We start from the raw sequence: 27,650 nt of genomic DNA, 5'->3' as shown, positions 1-27,650 counted from the left end.
GGTAAAAGGTTGGAGCAAAATCTACTATGCTTCAGGTGAAGTCAAAAAAGCATGGGTAGCCATCCTGATCTCAGATCAAGCTAAAGCAAAAATTGATCTAATTAAAAGAGATAAGGAAGGGCACTATATCTTGCTAAAGGGTAGCATGGATAATGAAGCACTATCTATATTAAACATATATGCACCAAGTGGTGTAGTATCAAAATTCTTAAAAGAGAAATTAAGAGAGCTGCAAGAAGAAATAGACAGTAAAACTATAATAGTGGGAGATCTTAACCTTGCACTCTCAGAATTAGATAAATCAAACCACAAAATAAACAAGAAAGATGTCAAAGAGGTAAATAAAATACTAGAAAAGTTAGATATGATAGATCTCTGGAGAAAATGTAATGGAGACAGAAAGGAATACACTTTCTTTTCAGCAGTTCATGGAACCTATACAAAAATTGACCATATATTAGGACATAAAAACTTCAAACTCAAATGCAGTAAGGCAGAAATAGTAAATGCATCCTTTTCAGACCACAATGCAATGAAAATTACATTCAACAAAAAACCAGGGGGAAGTAGACCAAAAAATAATTAGAAACTAAATAATCTCATACTAAAGAATGATTGGGTGAAACAGCAAATCATAGACATAATTAATAACTTCACCCAAGAAAACGATAATAATGAGACATCATACCAAAATGTATGGGATGCAGCCAAAGCGGTAATAAGGGGAAATTTCATATCTCTAGAGGCCTATTTGTATAAAATAGAGAAAGAGAAGGTCAATGAATTGGGTTTGCAACTAAAAATGCTAGAAAAGAAACAAATTTAAAACCCCCAGTCAAACACTAAACTTGAAATTCTAAAAATAAAAGGAGAGATCAATAAAATTGAAAGTAAAAAAACTATTGAATTAATTAATAAAACTAAGAGTTGGTTCTATGAAAAAACCAACAAAATAGACAAACCCTTAGTAAATCTGATTAAAAAAAGGAATGAGGAAAATCAAATTGTTAGTCTTAAAAATGAAAAGGGAGAACTCGCCACTAATGAAGAGGAAATTAGAGCAATAATTAGGAGTTACTTTGCCCAACTTTATGCCAATAAATTCGACAACTTAAATGAAATAGAAAAATACCTCCAAAAATATAGCTTGCCCAAACTAACAGAGGAAGAAGTAAATGTCCTAAACAGTCCCATCTCAGAAAAAGAAATAGAACAAACTATCAATCAACTCCCTAAGAAAAAATCCCCAGGACCAGATGGATTTACATGTGAATTCTACCAAACATTTAAAGAACAATTAACTCCAATGCTAAATAAACTATTTGAAAAAATAGGGATTGAAGGAGTCCTACCAAACTCCTTTTATGACACAGACATGGTACTGATACCTAAGCCAGGCAGGCTGAAAACAGAGAAAGAAAATTATAGACCAATCTCCCTAATGAATATTGATGCTAAAATCTTAAATAAAATATTAGCAAAAAGATTACAGAAAATCGTCACCAGGATAATACACTATGACCAAGTAGGATTTATACCAGGAATGCAGGGCTGGTTCAATATTAGGAAAACTATTAGCATAATTGACTATATCAATAACCAAACAAACAAAAACCATATGATCATCTCAATAGATGCAGAAAAAGCATTTGATAAAATCCAACATCCATTCCTAATACAAACACTTGAGAGCATAGGAATAAATGGACTTTTCCTTAAAATAGTCAGGAGCATATATTTAAAACCATCAGTAAGCATCATATGCAATGGGGAAAAACTGGAACCTTTCCCAGTAAGATCTGGAGTGAAGCAAGGTTGCCCACTATCACCATTATTATTTAATATCGTATTAGAAACACTAGCCTTGGCAATAAGAGTCGAGAAAGATATTAAAGGAATTAGAGTAGGCAATGAGGAAACCAAACTATCACTCTTTGCAGATGATATGATGGTATACCTAGAGAACCCCAGAGATTCTACTAAAAAGCTATTAGAAATAATTCATAATTTTAGCAAAGTAGCTGGCTACAAAATAAATCCACATAAATCCTCAGCGTTTTTATACATCACCAACAAAACCCAACAGCAAGAGATACAAAGAGAAATTCCATTCAGAATAACTGTTGATACCATAAAATATTTGGGAATCTATCTACCAAAGGAAAGTCAGGAATTATATGAGCAAAATTATAAAAAAGTCTCCACACAAATAAAGTCAGACTTAAATAATTGGAAAAATATTAAGTGCTCTTGGATCGGCCGAGCAAACATAATAAAGATGACAATACTCCCTAAACTAATCTATTTATTTAGTGCTATACCAATCAGACTTCCAAGAAAATATTTTAATGATCTAGAAAAAATAACAACAAAATTCATATGGAACAATAAAAAGTCGAGAATCTCAAGGGAATTAATGAAAAAAAAAAATCAAATGAAGCTGGCCTAGCTGTACCTGATCTAAAATTATATTATAAAGCAGCAGTCACCAAAACCATTTGGTATTGGCTAAGAAATAGATTAGTGGATCAGTGGAAAAGATTAGGTTCACAAGACAGAATAGTCAACTATAGCAATCTAGTGTTTGACAAACCCAAAGCCCCTAACTTCTGGGAAAAGTATTCATTATTTGATAAAAACTGCTGGGATAATTGGAAATTAGTATGGCAGAAATTAGGCATGGACCCATACTTAACACCATATACCAAGATAAGATCAAAATGGGTCCATGACCTAGGCATAAAGAACGAGATTATAAATAAATTAGAGGAACATAGAATAGATTATCTCTCAGACTTGTGGAGGAGAAAGAAATTTGTGACCAAAGATGAACTAGAGACCATTACTGATCACAAAATAGAAAATTTTGATTACATCAAATTAAAAAGCCTCTGTACAAACAAAAGTAATGCAAACAAGATTAGAAGGGAAGCAACAAACTGGGAAAACATCTTCACAGTTAAAGGTTCTGATAAAGGCCTCATTTCCAAAATATATAGAGAACTGACTCAAATTTATAAGAAATCAAGCCATTCTCCAATTGATAAATTGTCAAAGGATATGAACAGACAGTTTTCAGAGGATGAAATTGAAACTATTACCACTCATATGAAAGAGTGTTCCAAATCATTATTGATCAGAGAAATGCAAATTAAGACAACTCTGAGATACCACTACACACCTGTCAGATTGGCTAAGATGACAGGAAAAAATAATGATGAATGTTGGAGGGGATGTGGGAAAACTGGAACACTAATGCATTGTTGGTGGAGTTGTGAACGAATCCAACCATTCTGGAGAGCAATCTGGAATTATGCCCAAAAAATTATCAAATTGTGCATACCCTTTGATCCAGCAGTGTTTCTATTGGGCTTATATCCCAAAGAAATACTAAAGAAGGGAAAGGGACCTGTATGTGCCAAAATGTTTGTAGCAGCCCTATTTGTAGTGGCTAGAAACTGGAAAATGAATGGATGCCCATCAATTGGAGAATGGCTGGGTAAATTGTGGTATATGAATGTTATGGAATATTATTGTTCTGTAAGAAATGACCAGCAGGATGAATACAGAGAGGCTTGGAGAGACTTACATGAACTGATGCTAAGTGAAATGAGCAGAACCAGGAGATCATTATACACTTTGACAACGATACTGTATGAGGATGTATTCTGATGGAAGTGGATTTCTTTGACAAAGAGACCTGAGTTTCAATTGATAAATGACGAACAGAAGCAGCTACATCCAAAGAAAGAACACTGGGAAATGAATGTGAACTATTTACATTTTTGTTTTTCTTCCCGGGTTATTTATACCTTCTGAATCCAATTCTCCCTGTGCAACAAGAGAACTGTTCGGTTATGCAAACATATATTGTATCTAGGATATACTGCAACATATCCAACATATATAGGACTGCTTGCCATCTAGGGGAGGGGGTGAAGGGAGGGAGGGGAAAAATCGGAACAGAAATGAGTGCAAGGGATAATGTTGTAAAAAAAATTACCCTGGCATGAATTCTGTCAATATAAAGTAATTATTAAATAAAAATTAAAAAAAAAAAGAAAAAGAAAAAGAAATGACCAGCAGGATGAATACAGAGAGGACTGGCGAGACTTACATGAACTGATGCTAAGTGAAATGAGCAGAACCAGGAGATCATTATACACTTCGACAACGATATTGTATGAGGACATATTTTGATGAAGTGGATTTCTTTGACAAAGAGACCTAACTGAGTTTCAATTGATAAATGACGGACAAAAGCAGCTACACCCAAAGGAAGAACACTGGGAAACGAATGTGAACTATCTGCATTTTTGTTTTTCTTCCCGGGTTATTTATACTTCTGAATCCAATCCTCCCTGTGCAACAAGAAAACTGTTCGGTTCTGCAAACATATATTGTATCTAGGATATACTGCAACATATCCAATATATAAAGGACTGCTTGCCATCTAGGGGAGGGGGAGGAGGAAGGGAGGGAAAAAAAATCGGAACAGAAACGAGTGCAAGGGATAATGTTGTAAAAAAAAAAAAAAATTACCCTGGCATGGATTCTGTCAATATAAAGTAATTATTAAATAAAAATTAAAAAAAAAAAAAAAAGAAAAAGAAAAAGAAATGACCAGCAGGATGATTTCAGAGAGGCTTGGAGAGACTTATGTGAATTAATGCTAAGTGAAACAAACAGAACCAGAAGACTTCTCAAAAAGGGAGGGGGTAAAAACACCAAAAAAATGAGGTGATTATGCCCTCCCTGACATCTCAGGACAGGAAGTTAAAACACCAAAGGGAAATGGGAAGTCAAACTAGATTTTGTTAGCGGATTTCCAAAGGGTCTCACTTGAAACAGGTATACACAAATCCATCAGCATAAGAGGTATTACACAAGTACATAGTAATATAACACAGGCTAGTAGTGATGTAACAAACAGCATGAATCAACATGAGGAATTATACATATCCATAAGTCATAGAAATAGTCCAAAACCAATTTTTGTCCATTACTTCATGTGTTAGGAATTCCAATGATTCCTGTAAGTTTTGAAATCCTACAATAGTCTCATCATTCTGACCTCCCTGAGGAGTCAGGGATGGCATGCTCACCTGTGTTCTAAAACAAAAGAAAGCGGGAGATGTAATGGGCTGAGGCTTGAGTTGATGCACTGAGGCCCCAAGCACATGAGGCTAAATAGTAATTGGACCATACTCTATTAATATATAAGCTTGGAGAAAGAATGGCCCCCGCCCACTCTTTGTGCAAGTCCTGATGTGTTGTATAGGAAATGATGATTTTGGTGGGTGGAGGCAGGGGAGTGGAAAAGGAAGAGGAAAGAGAGACTACTTGCATTGCCATTGCAACGGCTTTTCAGCTCAGATCCCCCCTGTTAGCTGGCTTCCTGTCACAGCTGCCCATATTGCTATCACAATCTTTCTTGCCCATATTGCTATCGCAATCCTTACTCACCTCTTCACTTCAATAAAGATTGAAGATTTTTCCCTTAACCTGAAATCCTGACTCCGACTGATTTTAAATACGCAGTCATTATACATCTTATGTCAGGGAATCCAATGATTCTTGCAGATTTTGACTGAATTGATTCAGGATACTGTATCAGTCTTATTATATGTTAGGGAATCCAATGATTCCTAATGGTTTTCAAGTCCTGGAACAATCTTATGTCTCAAAGAATCCAGTGATTCTTGTGGCTTTTGAAGTTCTGCAACAGTCTTATCAAAATTTTTTTATGTTCAGGAGTCAATTGACATACATATTGGGTTAACAGTCATGCTTTTTCAGTGTCAGATGTTTCTTAGGTCTTCTCCTTTGTTTTGAGATTTTTTTCTCTTTTTTCTGTCTCTCTCTGATGAACAAAGTGAATATGGCTCATTGGCTCCCATCTGATTCCTTCTCCATCTATAGAGATACAAGCAAACCATCTCCCCCAAGGAGCTAACCTATCTGGTCCCTTCCATTCACCATTTTCTGAATCTCTCCTCATGACCAGCAATTATCTTAGAGCTGCTCGCACTGGACACTGTCTTTCTGTTGGATTATAAAACCTGTATTCTCCCCAGTTGTAATCCCCTTTTCCCATCAGGTTGCTTTTTGGCTGATAGATCATATCAAAGTACTGAACTTCTAAAGACTCTCTGGGTAGAACCTCTGCTGCCATCATACCCCACTTGTTTTTTTGCCTGGGGCCCTGGAGCTGGACCCCAATACTCATTTCCCTGATTCAATCTACATTTTGAGTCCACTGGAGGCCCTGGAGCTGGTCCTTGCTTTCTGTTTCCCTGAGTCAATCTACATTCTAATGCTCAATGGAAGCCTCTGTTGCATTTTAAACATAGGGTTTGGGGTTTTGTTATACCCTGTTCTCTCACTCTATCTATGCCAACACTGAACTTTCATATATCTTACTTTTACCACACTGAAAGTATTGACAAGTATCTCTAGAAGTCCCTTGCCAAAAGGGATCCTATCTTCACATATACAGCATCATAATTGTATATAAAAGGCATTTGTGCCCCCCATGGCAGAGCATCTTATGATCTGCTCTAAAGGAACATCTTTGTGTAGTCCTAATATAATTCTTCTGCAAAATTCATTAGCATTTTCTTTAGCAAGTTGTCTTATTATTTTTCCTACTGCTGCTTTTTCACCAATAGTTTGTATGACAGCTGTCTGCAGACATCCCACAAAATCAGCAAAGGGTTCATTTGGGTCTTGCTCTATTTTTTGTGATGGCTTCCCTTCCATCTTGTTTTCCTGGGACGGTGCCCCATGCTTTGATAGCAGCAGCAGCAGCAATTTGCTCAAATGCTATCAAAGGATAATTAATCTGTGCTAAAGTGTCTGCATAATGACCTATACCTGCTAGATGATCAGAGGTGACTGGTATATTAATTCCAGTTTGCCTAATTCGTTGGTCTTGTATTCTACAGAGTTCACTATACTCTGAAAGCCACAACAAGTTTTGTCCAGGTTCTAAATATGTCCTTGCTATAGATTTCCAAACATTAGAGGTTAAAATTTCAAAAGCCAAATTCTCTAATATCATTTTAACATAAGATGACTTGGCCCCATAAAGAGTGCAATCCTTGTTCAGATCTTTGATAATTTCCAGATCAAAAGGAGAGTATCTTCTTCTGGCTTGACCTGAAGAATCAAATTCTTCAATCACAGGGTATGCTTTTATTCTTAAATGAGATATATCCTGTCCTTCTTTTTTCACTTTAACTAATGCCTTTTTGTAATTGAGTCATAGGGGGTAGAAAAAGCTGCTTCATAGGTGGTGCTGATTGTGTCACTGCCCCTCCCTCCCCTCCTCCTCCTTTCACCCATGAAAGGGAAGTTGAGGGGGAAAGTCATGAGATGGGGAATGTCCTAGTGGCTTTTGCTGTGTGACGCACCATACTCCTTAATTTAGTTAGCACTGTATTTAACTCCTTTCTTGTCTAATTCTTCATGCTTTTCAGCTGTTTTATCAGTACCCTTCCCCTCCTGCTCTTTTTTTTTCTTTTTCTTTATTCTAAAACTTATGTAATTCCCTAAAGTCAATTGTATCATTATATATAGAGAATGTTTCTTTAGGAATTGAATCAGGATCATTTTATCATTATAATATTCTATTAGTTGCTCTCCCACTAGTTTCCTCTTATCTGGTTCTAATTTTTCTTTCTTAGAGAACCAAGGAGATGTGTACTGTAATGTTTCTAAGAGTTCAATGATCTGCTTCCACATTACAGTCAAACCTTTTTTTTTTTTTTTATTAGTTTAACTATGCACTCTATACACTTCCCTTGGGGTGGGGAAGATTCTTTTCTAAGCATTTGTCCCATTTCAGCTGAAACACTAGTTTAGCTCTTACCAAAGTTTCCTACTTGTCTATTTTTATACTCACCCTATTTCCAAGTCACAGGGACTTCTCCAATGAACTCAAGATTGTGTCAGTGGAACTGCTGAGTGTAAATTCTTACTCCACATTCAGAGGTAAAATTCTAATGTCTTGGGCTAGCTTTCTGGAGGATCTCTGTATGGGCCTTGGTCTTAGATGGAGAAGTAATGAAGGCAGGAGAGCCACCACAAGGATGATAAAGGATGGAGTCTTGAGTCTTCAAGTCCTCTCAGCCTTTAAATACCTTAGTATGATTACATCACTATAGTACACTGAGCATGCACCAATTGTAGAAACATTACATCACCATGCTAAGTAGTAAGTATATGTAAACTAGATAACCATAGTCTTATCAATTCCACTGAGTTAACACCTTGTTGTAGGATTAAATCAATCACATTGAACTAGAGAATTCATATGCTAGACTAGATAATCATTGTATTATTAATTCCATTAAGTTAGCACCTTGTTGTAAAAATCCTTGTTTCAAGTACATTTCTCCAGAGTTATGGCCCATGACATTTTCAAATGGATATAGGTGACAAGAAAAATGAGCATCTCAATATGGTAGGGAAGTGTCTTTCTTAATTGTATACTTGTGAAAAGTATACCGAAGTATATAAAGCATACTTTATATAAAAAAGTAAAAATAAAAAGTATTGGATACTTTAAAAGTCTAAATTTACCTCCTGAATCATAATCTGTACTCCTAGATTTTCCCTCTGGAATTAAAGAGAATAAAATAAATCACAAATGTTTCTGATTTCTACCACATTTCTTTTTTTTTTCTAGATGCATTAACGTTGTCTTTGTGAAAGTCTTTACAGAAGTCCTTGCAGGAGGTACATAACCTGTTATGCTACTATTTTTTTAATAGTATCTTCTTTGATATCAAAGTCATATATTTATTTAAAATGTATTGTGAAGTGTTGTTCTAAGCCTAATTCTTGCCACAATATTCATTTTTGTTCCAATACCATGATGGCATGATGGCAACATTTGATATTTTGGGGTCTTCTTGATGCATAGAAAAAAAAAAAAACTTTTTTATCCCTGCTCCCTCAATTTTGTTTTGTATGTCTCTGCTTTTTATGTATACTTCTTATAATCAACAGAATATAGGATTCTTTTTAAAAATCTTTTTCTTAATCCAATTATATTTAAAATTATAAGAATTATGTTTATATTTTCCTTCATCTATTTCTAAAGTGGGGCAGAAGGAGAGAACAAGTTATGATTATATACCCTCTTTTGCTATGACTACAATTAATGTTCCTTAGGTTGTAAAATTTCAAGCTTTTTTTTTTTCTTTTAAATTCCTATTCCTATTGGATCTCACTTATCCCTCAACTCCCATCACTCTTCTCATTTGTTACCTCTTTCTCTTTAGGATTTTGTTTTTCAGTTCCTCTCTTCCCTCTACTTTTATCTGAATAAAATCTTCCCTCTTCACCTTCCTTCCTCCCCCCGCAGGTAGATTCCTCATTCATTCCTCCCTTTTAACTAGTTCTGGGTATTGGGTTTATCTTTTAATTTCATTTTCTGGTGTCCCTTTCCAAAAAAGATTTTTGTCATTTTCTTCATTATCTTTCTTTCTGTTTATTGTAGACCCTCATTGTTTGTTTCATGACACCTATAATCACCTGCTCTCTCTTTCTCTCTCTTTCTCTCTCTCTCTCTCTCTCTCTCTCTCTTATATTCTTCACACAATCAAAACTTCCAAGATATCTCTTCTAGATTCCCTCTTCTGCATAATTTTTATCACTTATTTGTGGGGCTTACCACATGAATTACCATTTTTGATGTCTTTTATTGCAGATATTAGAAAGGGCTCTATCCCATGGTAGAATAACACATTACCCCTGATCTTTATTATCTCTTCTTCACCTTCCCTCCCACTACATTTGTCTGGAAATATTTCTCCTGTGACCATATTCTCCTACTCCTTTAGGTTCCCTTTCCACAGATATTCCACCTTTCTCCCTTCCAGTATAATTATATTTTTCAGGCACTAAATCCCTCAGACTTCATCCAGTATAAGGTTCTCATTTTTCTTCATCCACAGAATATCAATAGAACTGATGTGGTACTTGGTCATGGGTATTTAGGAGAATGTTGACAGGATGAATTACTATAAACAACCTGGAAGCCAAACTATTTTCAAAGGCCACCAGGGAGGAGAACTGATATGATTATCTCTTTAAGGACCATTTGATTTTGATTAAGTCTTTTATTATCTTAAGTAGGTACTTATTGCAGTAGGCCTTGGTTAAGTTTCTTGTTCAATTCTTTGACTGTAGCTAATCAATGAGTCAAGTTATGATGTCAATTCCCCTCCTTCCCCCAATAGAGATTATATTTCCCCTTTAAAGGAACATATTGTACTGTAAACTCCTACTAAAACTCATTCTTCAAGAATTTAGTTCTCCTTATGGAGTTGAGGGATCATTAGTGTTATGAGCCAGAACTTGAAACAAGGTACAAAGTCAGTGGAATTGATAGAGACAATGGTTATTTAGCCTGGTGCTTAACAGTTCTCTAGTTCAGTACATGTAACTTCGTACTTAATACAATTCTACAAGATTCATCCCTTTGATTAGAGAGGATATAAGCTCAGACAAACAGCCAAAATCAGAACTAGGGAACACAGAGAAGTGGTAGCAAGCTCTGCTCCGTCACTTCTCCACTGAAACCAAGATCCGGAAGGCCTCCTGAAAAACTATCTGAGCCCCAAGTGAAGGAGACAAGACTCTGAAGGAGACAATAAAGGATTTGGACTTTAACCCCTGCCTACTGAACTGAAATGAAGGCTATCTCCAGAGACCCCATAAAAACCTCAACAGAGAACAATACATTTTAAAGAGACTATTACAATTAGGAACTTGCCATACCTTAAAGGCATCAACTTCCTTAATGGTGTCTCCTCCCTAATTAACTGTGACTTCCACTAGGAAACTTAGCCTAAGTCTTCTCTTTTATTAATTGTTAAAAAACACCATATTGATTTAGCTCACTCTTAACAGCATAATAAAATCTTCTGCTTCTTGATTTAGAGATGTCAAAGCCTTATAAATTATTTATGAGACACTTCGTGATACTAGCCCATAACACTAACATATTTGAGGGTCCAAAACCTCCTCTCCCCAACATTTGGTAACAAACCCCATTAGAAACCTCTCCCACCTCCAAAGTAAGACCTCCTTCATTTCCTTTCATTTTCAATGTTCTTCCCTCCTCTTCATTCACACCCTTGTAGTTCCTCTTCTTTCCAAGACCAGACAGGTCTTCCTGTCTCACCTTCCCCTCATTTCAAGCCTTAGATTTTACTTAGTGTATCTCACAGCCCTCTTTAATCCCATGTTTCTTTCCCTCCTTTTATGTACTTTCTCATGTTGTAATGTAGCCCCACAAAAGGAGCATTCACTTGTAGGCAAGGTTTTTCCAGGTTCTATTTATAATGTCTTCTGCCTGTTTCTTCAGTGTTACCTCTACCATATTTGAATATTCTCCCCTGTCTCCGGATGAACTTTCAAAGAGAAATCTCTTACTAGTATTTCTGTTGTCACTCTATTGCTGTTGTTTGCATTTATTCTTTACTCAGGCATTTCTGTCATTTGGGGATTTTGAAATGCAAATAGTCTTTTAAGTTCTCTTTAAGTTTTTAAAAGTTTTGAGTTTTTAAGTCTTAAAGTTTTCTTTCTAAGATGTTTCAAACTCTTCTTTATTATTGAACATCCATCTTTTATCTTATATGGTTAAGTTTAAGTATGAGGGATAGGTCACCCCGCCTCCATCTAGAGCTTTTCTACACTTTGGAACTGTCTCCATTTCCTCTTACTTTTTTGAAGTGTGGAGTAGTCTTGCATTATTGAAAGACCTTTCCTTTGTATTTGAAGGTCTTTCTCCTGGTGACTTGAAGAACTTGTTTTGTTGTGCTACAGTTCTCTTTTAATGTCCTGATACAAGTTTCCCTAATTGTGCTATTTAATTATTCTGCCTCAGGTTATACCCATTCCCTCTTAATGTTTGATGAGATAAAGGTCTTAGGGTATACTTATTTCCTCTTAATGTCTAATGGGATAAAGGTCTTTATCCATTTTAGACATCTTTAGCATATCAGGAGACTCCAGTACCTCTCTCCCTTATGTCATCCTAAGTGCCTGCCTCCATTTTGTCATCCTCATCCTAGGTTCCTCCTCCATTATGTCATCAGTTTTATAACCATATAAAAGAATTTTGTATCTGACATTCAGGGCTGGATTCTTTGAGACTATAGTCTCGTTCAGCCCTGGGCCCAAACCATGGATCCATTTGGTCCCAGTAAATCTCTCCATTTAATAAACTATCAAATTGTTCTCTAATCTCTATCTTGCTCAGTTTCTCTGGCATTACAGTTTCTGAAATGAATTGCCAAATTTAACACTCTGTGGTTTGGAATTTATATCCTTGAATCTTGTTTTTGTTTTTGCTTTTTTTCCTGAAAGTGATATGTGCTTTCCTTCCAAAGGAATTTCATTTTCTATGTTCCAGAGTTCTGGGTAGTTTTCTTCTATGATTTCCTTCATGATTAAGGTTTTTTTCATTAAAACTTTCATTAAGATTTTTTTCTCCTATCATGTTCTAGAAGACCTACCATCCTTAGGTTTTCTCTAAACATCCTACCTTTGAAATCTACATATTTTATGTAGTTTTTTTAGTTTTTTGCTTCATTTCTTCTAAACTGTTCTTTACTTCTGTGCATTTGCATTTCTGATTTATTATTCTCTCTGTTATTGATGAGTCTTGATTTACATTGTAAATTCAATTTTTTCCCTCTTTTGTTCATTATTTTTGCTGTTCAGAACTTAAATTCTGTTCCCATAATTCTCATTTCTCTTTTAAATTACTTAAGAATAACATTTTATGAGTCTCTTCCATAAGGCCTTTTATCTCATCAAGTATTGACTCATTTTCTTCAGTTGTTATTGTTTTTCCTATTGATTTACTTGTTTATGTTCAAGGTCTCTGAAGTTTCTTTTTTCTGGTATCTTTAGTACTTTTAATCTTCCCCCACTTGTTTTCCTCCACCATTGTCCATTTCTGATTCCCTGCCCTCTGAGATTATATTTTTCTTTGAGATTGGATATGAAAGCACCTCAGCCTCCTTGCATATTAGACAATTCAGCGTTCACTAGCTTAGTTCCTGACCCAAATGACTATTGGGTGATCAGATCTCTTTCCTTCTGGAAAAATTATTAGAGTGGATTTTGAGGTAAGCTTGTGTTTTGTTCTTGGGTCTGCTAGTGAAGCCTTGATGCAGGTAATATGAATGGTGAGAGAAAGGTCCTGAGAGAGCTCAAAATCAATGAATACCATTGAATTCCTGGGTTTCATTGTTGTTGTTGTTTTAACTTATTTTAGTTAACAGATGTCCTAGACTATGGTTTTGTTGTTATATATGTATATATATGGAAAGATAGAAATGAATATACACACAAAAAACACACAAATTTAAATTATTTCACAAATTGCTTGTGAATATATACATTGATTTTTTTCCAGATAGTAGACCCTTTTATTAAAAAATTTGCTTTTTATGTCTTCAAAGTCACATTCTTTAGAATTTCCCAAAGTTTTGAATAGAATTGATCTATAGCTTTTATACCACAAATTGCTATTCTTCTTTTCTCTCGGTCTTTCAAATTTGCTTTTTGCTAAATCTCTTCCCCTTCACAAAATCTAGGTTGCAATGCTTACTTCCCCTCAGGGAGATTACCAATCTTTTACTCTACCAACTATTTCCTGTAGGTTGCCAGAAGAATTCAGATGCAAAATGTAATTTCATTTTATTAGTTCTTTCACCTTTTAAAAGATGGAGTTAATGTTAACCAACTCAAGAAGTTATTAGCAGCTCTTCTTTGGGCTGAGAGGAAGCCTAAGAATATATCTAAATAACTGAAGTTCTTCAGTACTTCCTACTGTTGAGGTGTGAGAAATGAGGAGTGAGATATCCCCAGGCCTGGTATCCCAGTTTTTCTAGCAAAAGAATTTGCAGTCCCAAACTGCAGGTGAGGTTTTTGGCCAAAAAAAAAAAAATGGGCTCATTACACTGAGAAATAACTTCCTCAATTGGGCCAAATCCTGAAAGGAATTTTAGCAAGGTAGGTTTTTGGCAAAGATGAGTTTACACTGAGAAACAATTTCTCAGTGGCCAAATCCTGATAGAGATTTTAGCAAAGGTTTGGGGTACAGCCTTTGATTATATTGGATTTTATTGCCCAGGCCTAGGGAGTGATCTCCAGATGAATTTTAGGGATTAATTTTCAATTCAATAAAAGGTGGTGATTTGGGCCCAGGCTAAAATCTCCATTTGAATTGTAGGTGGAGATTGCTATGGGAGTTTCTCCTAGGAACAGGAGGGTGGAGCCCCTTCCAGAGGTCTGGAGGGTTGAGATTTTAGGGTTTTCTAACCCAGGTCCACCTTCCCCCCAAATCATGTTGTACACAAGTTTACATCACTGCTACTGAGCTTATAGAGTTGTATTGCATTCACTCTCTGCTCAAGAAACAACATATTCTGATTGTAGGAGTTTCCATGAGAACTCAGAAAGAATCTTACCTACCATAAAGTATGCAAGTGGGGAAAGGGAGATGGAAAGAAAAATAAATGTACCTAATGCACTAAGGAAAACTACTCCCTGGTAATAACTTCAGCTTTTCTTCGGGTAAAGATTATTGTGCTTGTTTTTTGTTTTGTTTTGTTTGTTTGTTTGTTTTTGTAATTTGATCTCCTTTGAAATGTGTAGCTAACCAGCAGTGTTCCTTGGCAGAATGCAAATGGGAGAAGTATGCAAGATGTGGGGTGGCAGAAGTTTCTAAAAGGTTAGGTTTCTTCCTGTGAAAAATATGAATATACTGTGTCTAAAATGATGGACAGCTCCTTCAAAATAGAATTAATCAGGCTCATCCTTTTACCAGAAAGGAGAATAAAATACAACTTGAAAATTTGTCTTTACACATCTCCCTAGATTTGTTTCTTTGGCCTCTGAGGTTATTTTATTTGTAGAGAATATGATTTTCTAAAACTCAGTTTCATCCACATTTTTATACTGTAAGAACAAAATTATTTGTTTTTCCCTCCATTGATCTTTCCCCAAAATGCTTCTCCCCTCTAGTCCTGGATTTCTTAACAATAGTATAGTCTTTTAATATGCAATGGTACCCACCTCAATCTCCTCTTTTATTTATTCTATTTCTTTTGAATGTATTACATCTACAAGAAGCCACATTCTACCCATATATTTTACCCACCAACTCTCAGTGATGTGTATATTATGAGATCAAATTTTCCCCCTTGCATTGCAGCTACTAGTACTGAAAATTCAAGCATTTGTGTATAGGCATTTGCAGTGATCAGTTTTACAAATAGTTTTTGATTTTCTTGAAGATTCTTTCTTATGATCTTCTGGATCTTTCAACTACTATGCCTCCTGAATTATGGTTACTCTTTATGGCATTTAGCTTGGTAAATATACAAGAGTAATTTTATCCTTCTTCATCTTTTTTTGTTTTAAAATTCTTTTGATTAATCATGCAAGATTTCCTAACAAATATGTTCTTATCAATTTTTATTAAGTGTATCTCTCTGGCTAGGAGTCCTTCTTCCTTATAATGAATAGCTTCCATTTCCATTTTCTTTTTTCACTTCCTTTTTTCTTTATTTTTTTTTTTATTTTTTGTATATTCTGTGCTTTTTCTTTACTAATTCTATTTATTTTTTAAATTCTATTTATTTATTTAAAGGAAAAAAGAATAGAAAAAAGAAATATAAAAAAAGGAAAATAAAAACAAAACAAAACAAAACAAATCAGAAAATTGCCATGTGCACAGCAAAACACCAAGAAGTATTAAAAAATATATAACAATAAATTTCCAATTCCAAAAAGGATATATAGTAGTAGAAGAGAGCCTTGTCCATCAGAATTGATCATCATATAGTCTTGTTGTTGCCATGTATAATGATCTCCTGGTTCTGTTCAATTTTACTTAGCATCATTTTATGTAAGTCTCTCCAAGCCTCTCTGAAATCATCCTGCTAGTCGTTTCTTACAGAACAATAATATTCCATAACTTTCATATATCATCATTTATTCAGCCATTCTCCAAATGATGGGCATCCATTCTGTTTTCAGTTTCTAGCCATTACAAAAAGGGCTGCCACAAACATTTTTATACATGTGGGTCCCTTTCCCTCCTTCATAATCTCTTTGGGATATAAGCCCAGTAGAAATGCTGCTGGATCAAAGTGTATGCACAGTTTGATAACTTTTTGAGCATAGTTCCAAACTGCTCTCCAGAATAGTTACATCCATTCACAGTTTCACCTACAATGTATCAGTGTCCCAGTGTTCCCAAGTCCCCTCCAGTATTTGTCATTATCTTTTCCTGTCATTTTAGCCAATCTGACAGGTGTGTAGTGATATTGGAGTGTATTCTTCAAGAGGTCATTAAGGAAAACTGCCCCAATACTCATTGAAAGAATTCATCAATCACCTTCAGAAAGAGATCCCATAAGAAAAAGCCAAAGAACATTGTTGTGAAACGCTAGAATTACAATCTCAAGGAAAAAATACTGCAAGCTGCCAGGGGGAAAAATCAAATATCAAGGAGCAGCAGTCAGGATTAGCCAGGATCTACAGAACAAAGGAACACAAGGGCTGGAATATCATATTCCAGAGGGCAAAGGACCTAGGGTTATAACCAAGAATTAACTACCCAACAAAACAGCATAATTTTTCAGGGGAGGCAATGGATCTTCAGAGACTTTCAATCATTTCTATTGAAAAAAACAGAATTAAACAGAAAATTTAATCCACACACACAAGACTCAATAGAAACATAGAAAATTAAATGGGGGAAAATATATATTGTTTAAAGGTTAAACTGTTTACCTCCCTAGATGATATCTGTAATTCTTGAGAACTGTATCTGTCACTAAGGCAGACAGAACTTGGCATTACAAGGACTAAGGGTGTGGTTGTGAATGATCTTTGATGTGATGACATCCAAGAAAAAGACATTAAGGGATGGGATTGTACTGAAAAAAGAGGAAAGGGGAAGTATAATGGGACAATTAGTTCACATGAAGAGGCACAAAAGACCTATTACAATTGGTGAAAAGAAGGTAAGGGGATGAGCATTGTCTGAAGCTTGATCTCAGTTTTAGATCTAAGAGAAAATAACTTTATCATTCAATTGGGTGTAGAAATTTATGTAACCCCCATTAAGAAGTAGGAAAAGAAATAGGAAATAAAAGGGAGTGGCAGGATAGCAGGGAGAGCAGAACACTAGGGGAAAAGGTAAGAGAAGGAGGGAAGGTATGATAGGAGATAAGGTATTGGGTGGGATGGGTTAAAAAAAAAAACCTACTAAGAGAAGGGGGAGGAGCTATAGAATATAAGGTAATGAATTAGGTTGATTTAAAAAACCATTACTAAAGCCAGAATAGAAAAAGAGAACAATAGTATATACAGAGGAGAAAATAGGATGGAGGGAAATACAGAGCTGGTAATCATAATTGTGAATGTGAATGGAATGAATTCTCCTATAAAATGGAAGCAAATAGCAGAGTGGATTAAAAAACAGAATCCTACAATATGTTGTTTACAAGAAATACATTTGGCACAGAGAGACACATACAAAGTGAAGTTAAAGGCTGGAATAGAATTTATTATGCTTTAGCTGAATGAAAAAAAAAAAAAAAGCAAGGATAGCAGTTCTGATCTCATCCCCCTCACATCCCCCAAGTAGGTTGTAGTTAAGCCCAAACATATATATATATATACACACACACACACACACACACACACATACATACATACACACATATACTATGCATACACACACACACACACACACACACACACTTACCTATACATTCACAGTAACCCACAGACTACCTCCCTACACACACACACACATAAACATAGAACTACTTGTATACATTTCTACATATACTCAGACACAAATATATCCACACATATTTACCCAAATGTAAAACCATATGTTTTTTTTTTCTCTTCTACATTACTAGAAAAGGTTTCCTTTCAATTTTAGATACATAAAAATTATTCTAAATATAAATAGTGAAATGAGCTTTTTTCATATATAAAGTAGAAACAAAACAATATCATAAGAAACTGTAGCTTCATTTTGTACTTAATGCTTAATTTTTTTAAATGTAATTAATTCTACGTTGCTTTCAAAACCATCCTTAATGAAATAACAACAGCAATCATCTTAATAATAATGTTGAATGCTTACATGGCACCATATTCCAGGTAATGTATTAAACACTTTGAGGATATTATCTCTTTTGATCCCTACGACAACTCTACAAGTAGTTGAAATTACCACCTTCATTTTACAAATGAAGAAATTGAAAGAAACTGGTTAAATGGATTACCCAGGGATTTGCAGCTCATGTCTGAAGTCAAATTTGAACTCAAGTCTTCCTAACTATAGATCTGACTCTATTACTGCACCACCAAGATGCTTGGCTACATTTCTTTCTGAACCTCATTTTATTGCCTTCTTTGCATTTTAACATCTTATGTACTGAGTGGGTGCCTAAATTAACACAGAAAAAAAAAAAAAAACTAAAGTTAAAAGTCAAAAACATCAAAAGTTAAAAAAAGAAAGTCTACTAACATGTAATAGACATACCCATAGTAGAAAGGGCAAAAGGCTTGAATACCTTAAGTGCATATTAAAAGACTCTAAAATAATGACTATGCCTCCAGAGTATAGCCTTTATTCACATTTAGTCAAAAAAGATTTACTAAGTATATGATAAATGAATGTTAAATTCTGGAAATACTAAAAAAAAAAAAAAAAAAAATTCCTCCCCTCAAAAGGTTTACAATCCAATAGAAGAAAACAACATATAAAAAGATAAATGGAGAGGAAGAAGGGAGGAGGTATACAGTAAAGGTATTCAGTTGTATTTGACTTTTCCAGATCAAGAACCATATAAAGCCAATAGTACTCATGGGTTTCTTGGTCTATCCCTTCCTTCTCTACTGGATTAAGGCAAATAAATAGAAATTATTGGTAAATATACAAGAGTAATTTTATCCTTCATCTTTTTTTGTTTTAAAATTCTTTTGATTAATCATGCAAGATTTCCTAACAAATATGTTCTTATCAATTTTTATTAAGTGTATCTCTCTGGCTAGGAGTCCTTCTTCCTTATAATGAATAGCTTCCATTTCCATTTTCTTTTTTCACTTCCTTTTTTCTTTAATTTATTTTTTTATTTTTTGTATATTCTGTGCTTTTTCTTTACTAATTCTATTTATTTTTTTAATTCTATTTATTTATTTAAAGGAAAAAAGAATAGAAAAAAATATATAAAAAAAGGAAAATAAAAACAAAACAAATCAGAAAATTGCCATGTGCACAGCAAAACACCAAGAAGTATTATATATTTTACCCACTTGCTCAGGGTCACACTATCTAGTAAGTGTCTGATGTCACATTTGAACTCAGGTCTTTCTAATTATGCCCAGAACTCTGTCCATTGAACCATCTAGCTGCTTCAAGGAAGTGTTTGATAGAGAAGCTCAAAAGAGGTTAGCTTGATAAGAAATGAGTCTGATTGCCCTCCTTAAATATAAGCATTTGGGGAAATTCTTCACTCTGCTCTCAAAAGAGAGAACCAGAGAATACTGAGTATACTGATAAGGTACTGATGAGAAAACAAAGGCTAATACAATATTATGGATTTTGAGCTTTTGTTGATGACATTCCTGGTGGCATAACAGAAAATGCCAAAGGAACACAGCTGGTGGGAAATGAAGGAGACAATTCATAATGGTCCTTAACTTACATAAAATACTTAATTTGTATAAAACATACAAAGGTCATTCCCCAATAAATGTGATCAAAGTATATGAACAAATAGTTGTTAGTGCAATAATTTTGGGATTTAATTTGGAATTCTGTAAATAAATTGATCAAAAATGTCCATATGACAGAAAGATTCACCATTAGCTATACAATAATTACTGAGAAAACCTTCACACACATGAAAATTTTTCTAGTAGCACTTTTTTGCGGCAACAAAAAGTTGGAGACAAAGGCAAATTGTGGTATATGAATGTAATGGAATATTAATTTGCTATAAGAAACAACAAACATGATGATCATAAAAAAGCATAGAAAGATTTACATAAATTGACATAATGTGAAGCACAACCAAAATAATAAAATGCACAATGACTAAAATGTTGTAAAGGGAAAAATTAGCAATCTCAAAATAATCAAATGCAAATGTTGCAAAATTACAGAGAACAAACATGGTCCAAAGAAGGGATATGAAAAGATTCTTTTACTTTATTCCTTTTCAGAGGTTGTAAGTTTATGGGTATGCAATATTACATATATTTTCAGACTTATTTGATATGATAATTAGCTTTGCTGATTTTTTCTTCTAAATTTTTTTTCTCTAAAATATTATCTGTTATAGGATGGGTTATTTGGGAGGAGGGATGAAGAGAAGTACTGGGAGAAAATTGAGTAATGTAAAAACCAAAAAAGAGCAATAAAACATTTATTTTAAAGGTTTACCAAAAGAATATCAGTGGTGAATAATGATCAATAATAATAATACTTAGTACCCTAAAAGAACATAGAAGGCTTTTAGAGGGAAGGTATTACTAAGCAGAAGAATTTGGAGAAAAGAAAAAACATGTCTTCTCCAACATCCTTCCCAGAGATGATTAACAATTCCAGAGCAGAGGCTGAAAGGGAGTTTAAGGGGAGAAACTTCTGCTGATCCTAAGTTAAGGGTGACCACAAAAGCTTCAAAAAATCTTTTTAGAACACTAGCTGGTAAAAAAAAAAAAGGTTAACAAGCCCTTGTGAAGAGAAGCAATGTACTCTTCAGTTTTGTAAATAGTTGAAAGTAGAGAAAAATTTTAACTTCCCATTAAAGAGCGAACACAGAAGACTGGAGGATCAACCTATCAATGAAGAGATACTATGAGACAAATTCAGAAACCGAGTGGCCATTCTGGCATTTTCTTGCACTCAGTGGCAATCAGAATAGCCTTCCTGGCCCTATTTATTTATTTATTTATTTATTTATTTATTTTTTAAAATATCTTTTTATTGATAGAACACATGCCAGGGTAATTTTTTACAGCATTATCCCTTGCATTCACTTCTGTTCCGATTTTTCCCCTCTCTCCCTCCACCCCTTCCCCCAGATGGCAAGCAGTCCTTTTCATGTTGAATAGGTTACAGTATATCCTGGATACAATATATGTGTGCAGAACCGAACAGTTTTCTTGTTGCACTGGGAGAATTGAATTCAGAAGGTATAAATAACCCTGGAAGAAAAACAAAAATGCAAGCAGTTTATATTCATTTCCCAGTGTTCTTTCTCTGGGTGTAGCTGCTTCTGTCCATCTTTGATCAATTAAGGCTCTCTTTATCGAAGAGATCCACTTCCATCAGAATACATCCTCAAACAGTATCATTGGTGAGCTATATAATCATCTCCTCGTCCTGCTCACTTCACTCAGCATCAGTTCATGTAAGTCTTGCCAGTCCTCTCTGTATTCATCCTGCTGGTCATTCCTTACAGAACAATAATATTCCATAACATTCATATACCACAATTTACTCAACCATTCTCCAATTGATGGACATCCTTTCATTTTCCAGCTTCTAGCCACTACAAACAGGGCTGCCACAAACATTTTGGCACATACAGGTCCCTTTCCTTTCTTTAGTATCTATTTGGGGTATAAGCCCAGTAGAAACACTGCTGGATCAAAGGGTATGCACAGTTTGATAACTTTTTGAGCATAGTTCCAAATTGCTCTCCAGAATGGCTGGATGTGTTCACAATTCCACCAACAATGTATCAGTGTCCCTGTTTTTCCACATCCCCTCCAACATTCCCCATTATCTTTCCCTGTCATTCTAGCCAATCTGACAGGTGTGTAGTGGTATCTCAGAGTTGTTTTAATTTGCATTTCTCTGATTAATAATGATTTGGAGCATATTTTCATATGTCTATAAATAGTTTCAATTTCTTCATCTGAGAATTGTCTGTTCATATCCTTTGACCATTTATCAATTGGAGAATGGTTTGATTTCTTATAAATTAGAGTCAATTCTCTATATATTTTGGAAATGAGGCCTGGCCCTATTTATTGCGTTACTTCTTTCTTTAGTGACCTATCCAGAACTAACTAGCAGCTACTGTATAATGGTCTGCCTGATCATAATCATCATCAGTGTGTGGGACAGGTGCTAGACCCCCTTCCCCAAATTAACTAATCAGAGACATCTTCAGGTACAAAGATAAAACATTTATTTAGAACCTGCAGGGAGAGATCCAGCATACCTGGGAAGCATCTCGGCTCCCAACATGTCCCTGACTTGACAAGCTAGAAACAGGAAAGCTGGTTAAATAGCAAAAGAGCCAAGCCTTTTCATTGGATAGACTAAAACAAAGTAACCATCACTGAACAATGATCACCTGTGTTGTCTACTTCCTATGGGTCACATCACTTCCTGTCAGGCTTAAGGTCTGACCTTTAGAGACCTCTTGGCCTAGAGATGATATGACTTCTTGCAATCTGGGCCTAAGACCTGATCTTCTATTCTGAAGACCTCTAGGAATAGGGATCATGTGACTCAGGCCTACGATTTTATCTACTCTATTTCATAGATTTTTTTTTTTTGAGAAAGCTTCACTCAGTCAATTCCATTCAAAAGGAACCAGTACATTTCAGTCTAACGCTAAGAGAGTCTGATGAGGATCCAATATAGCTAGCAGGTAACTAATTCTGTTTAGCCCAGCAGCAACATGTCCCATCTAGATTCCTGAGGACCTTTTAGAGAGAACAAAAATGAGATTTTGTTGTTTCAATATTTTGAGTTGTCATGTATATATGTGTGTGTGTCCACTGCACATGAACTCATTGTAATTTTGTAATTTGAATTTCACCTATACTTCCCCCCCCTCCCCCGGGAATCCTAAAGTATTTATGGTATAATGTAGCTGTGTATATTTATTTTACTATGCTATTTGAATAAATGCCTTTGCTAAAGATCTAAGTTAACTGACATTGTTAAAAGGAAGCACCTAATGAAGCTCATGTGGTGTTTTGGAGGGTAGTTACCTAAAAAGTTAATCCATCTGTCCCTTTGAGGAGCCAATAGTCCAGCGGCGGTATAGTTGGGAAAGTAAGACTTAAAGGGACATTATTTGTTTCAACAACTCTTTTCCTTTTTGGCATGACTAATGCCTCTCTTACCCCAGGCACCACACTCCAAATTAAATCCAAGAGAAAGGGGAAACAATTCTTTGTAACAAGTAAACATGGTTAAGAAAATAAATGCACAAGGAATGTACCCTAATTGTACCAAACATAAAACTATATTATAAAACAGCAATTATTAAAACTGTCTGATGCTGGCTAAGAAATAGAGAAGTGGATCAATGGAATGGGTTAGGTACACAGTAGTCAATGATTATAGTAATCTAGTGTTTGATAAACTTAAAGATCCCAGCTATTAGAATAAGAATTCACTATCTGACAGAAATTTCTGGGAAAATTGGAGAATTATATAGCAGAAAGTAGGTATTGATTAATATCTCACACTGTATACTAAGATAAGGTCAAAATAGGTTCATGATTTATACATAAAGGGTGATACTATAAGCAAATCATTAGAGTGAGGCATAGTCTACCTGTTAGATTTGTAGAGAAGGGAGGAATTTATAGCTAAAGAAGAACTAGAGAACATTATGAAATGCAAAATGGATAATTTGATTACATTAAATTAAAGAGTTTTTGCCAATACAGTCAAGAATAGAAGGGATGTAGAAAGCTGGGGTGAGGGGAAAAATTTTATAACCACTGTTTCTGATAAAGGCCAAATTTCTCAAATATATAAAGAACTGATTCAAATTTATAAGGATAAAAGTCATTCCTCAATAGATAAATGATCAAAGGATATGAACTACTTTTAATTGAAGAAATTAGTCATTTCTAGTCATATAAAAATGTTCTAAATTACTATTGATTAGAGAAATGCAAATTAAAACAACTCTGAGGTACTCTACCTATATATATATATATATATCTCAGATTGGCTAAGAAGACAGGAAAAGGTAATGATAAATGTTGGGGGAAGATGTGGGAAAAATTGGAACACTAAGACATTGTTGGTTATAATGTCCAGACTAGCTTTCTGGAGGTTCTCTGGATGGGCCTTGGTCTTTAAATGGAGAAGTGATAAAAGCAGGAAAGTTACCACAAGGCTGGTCAAGGATGAAGTCCAGAGTCTGGAATCTTCTCTGTGTCTGTGGCTGAGACTCTCTGTTTCCAGTCCTCCCAGCCTTTAAATACTTCAGTACGATTATATCATTACAGCAACTGAGCATGTGCCAACTGTAGCCATTATATCACCATAGTGTACTAAATATATGCCAATTAGAGTGATTGTATCATTACATCACATTAATTATATGTTTAACTAGAGAACTATTATTCCATCAATCTCACTGAGTAGGTGCTTAACTATAAACACCCTGCTATCCTTAATTCAAGTATACCTTTCTAGAGTTCTGGCCCTCTATATCTCCTGCCTTTTTTTTTGTTTGTTTGTTTGTTTGTTTGTTTGTTTTAGAACATAGGTGGTCAAACCCTCCCTGACTTCTCACCAAAGGGAAATGGGGAGTCAAACCAGATATTGTTAGCAACATGAATCAATATGAGGAAATTTGTATGTTCATAAGTCTTAGAAGAAGGGTATATAAATAACATTCACATATACACCTCCTTCAATAGCCAAGAGATAGTCCAAAACCAATCTATGGTCCATTACTTCATGTGTCAGGGAATGCAATGATTCCTGCAAATTTTGAAGTCCTGCAACAGTCTTATTATGTGTCAGGGAATCCAATGATTCCTGAAAGTTTTGAAGTCCTACATCAGTCTTATTATGTCAAGGAATCCAATGATTCCCACAAGTTTTGAAGTACAGTAGTCTTTTCATGTCTCAGGGAATCCAATGATCCCTGCTGATTTTAAAGTCCTGCAACAGTAGGTTTTTTTGTTTTTTTTTTTTTTTTTTTTTTTTGGGGGGGGTTCATGAGTCAATTGCCATATTCATAGGGTTAACAGCCATGCTCTTTCAGTGGCACATATACTCAGAGATGGAACTACCTGATGTTTCTTGAGTTTTCTCCTTCATTTCAAGGATCTTCTCTTTTTCCATCTCTGTAGGATAGACAAGGTGAATACAGCTCATTGGCACCTATCTTATTCCTTCTCCATCTGTAGAGATATAAGCAAACTCTCTCCAAGATTACATAATAAAACTTTACATATCCTTTAAAGACATATTACTGGAACTATATCCCAAAGAGATAATAAAAAAAGGGGAAAAGACCCACATCTGCAAAAATGTTTGCAGCAGCTCTTTTTGTAGTAGCAAGGAACAGAAAATTGAATGGATGCCCATTCATTGGGGAAAGACTGATTATAGTATGTGAACGTAATGAAATGTTATTGTCCAATAAGAAATGATGAGCAGCTGATTTCAGAAAAGCTTGTAAGACCTACATGAACTGATGCTGAGTGAAGTGAGCAGAAACAAGAGAACATTGTACATAGTAACAACAAGATTTATGTGATGATCAACTGTGATGGACTTGGTTCTTCTCAAAAATGTGGTGATTCAAGGCAATTCCAATAGACTTCCGATGGAATATGTCGATCACATCCAGAGAGAACTATGGAGACTGAATATGAATGGCAGCACAGTATTTTCACTTTTTTCTTTTAACTCTTTGATCTGATTTTTCTTTCACAACATGACAAATATGGGAAAATGTTAAAAGGTTGACACATATTTAAACTGTGTCCAATTGCTTGCTGTCTTGGGGAAAAGAAAGACAAGTGAGGAAGGGAAAAATTTAGAACACAAAGTTTTAGAAAAATGAATGCTGAAAACTATCTTCACAAGTATTGAAAAAATAAAATGCCATTAAGAAAATAAATTCACAAAGTATATCCCCAAATGTATGCTTCTTTCTGCATCTTGAAAACCATAATTTTTCATTAGAAGATGGTAATATGCTTCAGCATAGATACTCTGGAGATTTTGTTGGACCTCAATTAAAGTTACAAAATCTTTCAAAGGTGTTTTTCTTTATAATATTTTTGTCCTTTTATGAATTTTTGTCTTTGTTCTGATCACTTCCTTTGGCATCAGTTCATACTATCTAAAAATCTCTGAAAGTGTTTCAGCTTTTTACAAAATTTATTATTTTTTTTTGGCTACACATGTATGTTAACTTTTAAAATACACATTTATGAATCATGTTGGGAAATATTAGAACAAAAGGGAAAAACCACAAGAGAGGAAAAAAAAACAGAAAAAATGATTTGTTTACTTAATTTTATTCTCATCCACTACCCACCACCCTTTCAGGATAGGGACAGCAAGATACAGAGCAGACTAACTGGAGGTAGCCCCTGATGGATGATAGCTTTTTTGATCCTGTTATTATTCTCTTTTTTAGCCTTACCCTTTCTATTGGTGTATTGCTTCACCAAACTCTCTCTCTCTCTCTCTGTTGTGTGTGTGTGTGTGTATCCAATTCTCCTTTATCTGTTTCAGATAAGACATCTATATAATTCCATTCTATATGTTTCTCCTTCAAGGTTTTTATAATCTTTTCATGTCTTTCAATTATAAGAAATTTGTATTTTTACCACTTCACTTTCTTCCTTCTTTCTATACTCATGTATTCTCTTTTGCCCTCCCTTTTCTTTCCCTTCTGAAAACATTCAGAAGAGAACCAACCAACCCCAAAATTTTCATTTTGAGAATCCTTAATACTCTTGGAAAACAACAAGAATTTAAAGGTATTCTTTCCTTCCTTCCCATATTATAATTCTAATACTCTATCACCATGCAGCTTCTTCCTATCACTCAAATAAGTTTTCATTTCTAGTTTTCTTTTAACTCTTGTATTTGTAGTTCAACGCTATATTCAGTTCTAGTCTTTTCATTAAAAATGATTGGATCCTACAATCCATTGAATTTTTTTTCCCCATTGGTAGGATCATATATAGCATTGTAGTAAGTTATTCTTAATCATATATTTGCATCTCAGTGTTTTTAGAATATTGAATTTCAAGATCTCACTTCATTCAGAGTAGAAGATGAAAAGTCGTCATTTTGATTATGCTTCCTTGATACTTAAAACAACTTCTATTCTAGATGCTTGCAATATCTCTTCTATTGTGGAGTTCTAGATTTTTTACTATGACAAACCTGGGACTTTTCCATCTTTCTTTGCTCCTTGATATATGAAGGGTGTTTGATTCTTTCTTAATTTTGCCTTCTAGTGCACTGTGCTGCTTTCATCTCTAGTTTCTTGAAATATCATATCTATAATTTCTTAGAAATAGAGTGGTTTTAATCATGGTTTCAGGAAGTATAATGATTCTTAATATACCTCACAGTCAGTTGTTTTAATATCAGATATCTTGTATTTTCTTCTTTTTTTAATCTTTTGGTTTTGTCCTAGTATCTCATTGTCTCATAAAGTCATTAATTTGTTTAGTTTGTTCTACTTTTCAAGGATTTTGCATAACTTGTGGCTAAATTTACTTCCATGAACTTTATCTTTTTTTCTTCTAAAATATTTATTCTTTAAATTTTACTGTGTAGA

Source organism: Antechinus flavipes, chromosome 2 (assembly GCF_016432865.1).
Source record: "Antechinus flavipes isolate AdamAnt ecotype Samford, QLD, Australia chromosome 2, AdamAnt_v2, whole genome shotgun sequence".
Taxonomy (NCBI): domain Eukaryota; kingdom Metazoa; phylum Chordata; class Mammalia; order Dasyuromorphia; family Dasyuridae; genus Antechinus; species Antechinus flavipes.
This window is presented reverse-complemented; position numbering follows the sequence as displayed.